Genomic DNA, 3,560 nt, shown 5'->3' with positions numbered 1-3,560 from the left:
ATGCAATTATAAAGAAAGTTCATCAGCGCCTCTACTTCCTGAGAAGATTACGGAGAGACGGCATGTCAAGGAGGACTCTACAGGTGCACAGTAGAGAGCATGCTGACTGGCTGCATTGTTGCTTGGTTCGGCAACTTGAGCGCCAGGAGCGGAAAGGGCTGCAAAAAGTTGTAAACACTGCCCAGGCCATCACCAGCTCTAACCTCCCCACCATCGAGGGGATCTATCGCAGTCACTGCCTCAAAAAGGCTGCCAACATCATCAGGGACCCACACCATCCTGGCCACACACTCATCTCTCCGTTGCCATCAGGTAGAAAGTACAGAAGCCTGAAATCTGGTACATCCAGGTTCAGGAACAGTTACTTCCCCACAGCCATCAGGCTATTAAACACATCAAACAAACTCTGAACTATAACAGCCTATTGCACTTTATCTGTTTATTTATGCGTATATATGTATGGTCTATCAATCAATCAGATTTATTCATCACATACACAATAAAGTGCAGTGAAATGAACTTGCCAGCAGCGGTACAATAAAAAAGAACACACAATAGACAATAAAAATTTAACACAAACATCCACCACAACATTCTTCACAAAGTACAGTTAGTCCTCCTCCATTGTTCCCCCGTGGTCAGGGCCATAAATCTCTGCAGTTGTCGTTGCGGGCGGCCAGATGCACAGGCCCTCTCGTCTGGAAGGTAAGTCCCAAATCAGTGCTTCCCTACCGGAGACCGCGGCTTCAGGATGTTGTAGGCCGCAGGCCGGCGGTTAGAGCTCTTCTCCAGGGATCCCGCTCCGGGTGGTAAATCCACGCCGCACCCGAGGCTAGAAGCTCTGCAGACCATGGCTTCAAGATGTAGGCCGGCGGTCGGAGCACTTCTCCAGGGATTCCCAACAAGGGATCCCAGGCTCCAGACGCAGCGCCCGCGGCTAGAAGCTCCGCAGACCGCGGTTGGAGCTCTTCTCTGGGGATGTTGAAGGGTCGGTGGATGGAGATGTTGAAGGGCTGGCGATCGGAGCACTTCTCCTGGGATCCCCAATGAGGGGTCCCAGGCTCCGGACGCCGCATCCGTGGCTAGATGCTCCACAGACCGCAGCTTCAGGCTGAACAGTCCACCGGCCAGCGATCGGAGCACTGGCGACCCCGGCATGGGTCAAGTCAATCACCTGATCTGAACCCAATTGAGCATGCCTTTCATATGCTGAAGAGAAAACTGAAGGGGACTAGCCCCCAAAACAAGCATAAGCTAAAGATGGCTGCAATACAGGCCTGGCAGAGCATCACCAGAGAAGAGACCCAGCAACTGGTCATGTCCATGAATCGCAGACTTCAAGCAGTCATTGCATGCAAAGGATATGCAACAAAATATTAAATATGACTACTTTCGTTTAGATGATATTGTTGTGTCCTGAAGTCGACGATCCAGTTGCAGCGATGAATGGTAACTCCAAGTCCCAGCGAGCTTGGTGATGAGCTTGGATGGTATAATGGTGTTAAAGGCAGAGCTGGAGTCAATGAATTGGCGTCTGACGCAGGTATCTCTCTTATCCCGGTGTTCCAGGGATGAGTAGACCCAGGACGATGGTATAATCCATGGACTTGGTGTGGTAGGCAAACTGCAGTGGATCAAGGCCTCTTGTTAGACTGGATTTAATGCGTTCCATAACTAGCCTATCAAAACATTTCATGATGTTGAAATCTTCCAGTGATGGATACCAAGCAGACTATGTAGTAAATCAGATACAGTGGATCAGTGAGGGAGCTGGGTGTCAACAGTGTACATGTAGAACCTGTTATACGCTATATGCATGGATGAGAAAAAAATATGTCAGGAAAATACCATTCTTTGCTTGTGGATATATTGCAGATGAAAGAAAAGCAGCCACTGGTTGATTCTATCCATAGAACAGGATAGATGTAAATGGAATAGTATTTCTTTAAACAATTTTAATGAATTATATTTTAGTTAAGCTCTGTAACCGGCTCTCCAACATGTTTAGTACAATGAAGAATAAGTGATGGGTTACTTTGAAAGTATGTGGTAACTGCCTCATAGATTAGTGATCAAATAGCTACTGCAAACCTCATGTTATTTGCTGCAACCCTGTCCGTAACCTTGAACTGAAATGTGTTTACCAGTACATTCTGTGATAACAATCATTTCTAGGTCCAGAATTTATCAGTTATTTTTTCTCTTTTTCTTTCAGGCCATAAATCACTAATATGAAATTATTGGGACACTTGCACAGAGATGAGTATTTCTAATCACAGAGTTAATATTTTAAAAAAATGCAGATGCTGGGAATTGTCTGTGGGAAAAGAAACAGAGTTGATGTTTCAGATGGAAGATTTCATTCATTGCGTATTTTCAGTATTTCTTTGTTATTATTTCCAGTTACATTATGTGAACTGAGAAACATCTCAGTGGAGCTTTGGTTATGAAAGATTGTGCTACAACTCCATCATCATCAAGATGCCCTCCACTGTCTTCAACCACTGCCCATCTCTCACCTCTCTAACGCTTTTGAGACAACAACCAGCCCAGCTCTTATTTCCCATCATTTGGTTCTCAAATCTCTTCAAATTAATTGCACCATGTCTACAGTACTAAGGCTTAAACCCACATGTAGGAAGGAACTGCAGATGCGGGTTTACGCAAGATAGACGCAAAATGCTGGAGTAACTCAGCGAAAGAGGCTGTATAGGAATGGGTGACATCTCAGGTTGAGTCCCTTCTTCAGTCTGAAGAAGGGACCTCAACCCGAAAATTGACCCTTTCCTTCTATCCAGAGATGCTGTCTGTTCAGCTGAGTTACTCCAGCATTTTGTGTCCCTTTTAGAATTACACACAGACTACAAATGCTGTTCCTCCTTTCATACCTCAGTATGTGTTTTCTTTTGTCATTGTTATTGTGAGCATCAGATTTTAATTATTTGTTCACTGATCCTACCAGGCATATCAGGTGGCTGAATTCAGGATGCAGTGGAGTATTAGCATCCATCTGGAAGTTGACCACAAATGTACAGATTATTTTTAAATGGGGTATTTTCATAAGGTTCAAATCTTTGGAGGTAATAACTTTGATCAGAGAGAAGTGAAATCCCCACAAAGAACAATGGAGATCAAATAACCGTGTCTGAAATCAATGATAACGCTTGTAGAATTTCTGGGCTTTTACAGATAAAAACATTTTTTATCCCCAAAACACTTCAAAGTGCAGGCAAACAAATATTTTAGATGGGTTGACATCCAAGGTAACATTCCATCTGCCCTACTCATCTCCTGTGCACCACAACCAATCAGCTCCAGCCTCCAGGCCACCGCCTCCATTTACTTGTTGATGATCATCATGAGACAAACAAACAGCTAGCCATTTCACTAACGAAAGGCCCATGAATTATCTTCAAACCTATAAAAAGTACAAATGTATTTGTCAAATCAACCCATTTCTGACTTTCCAACAGTAAACTTCAGAATGGGATTATAGATAGCATTTTTTTTTTAAACTGGTCAAATTTATTAATCAACAACAAATTGTTTGAACAATTACC

This window comes from Leucoraja erinacea, chromosome 14, assembly GCF_028641065.1.
Source record: "Leucoraja erinacea ecotype New England chromosome 14, Leri_hhj_1, whole genome shotgun sequence".
NCBI lineage: Eukaryota > Metazoa > Chordata > Chondrichthyes > Rajiformes > Rajidae > Leucoraja > Leucoraja erinaceus.
Note: the sequence above shows the minus strand (reverse complement) of the source record.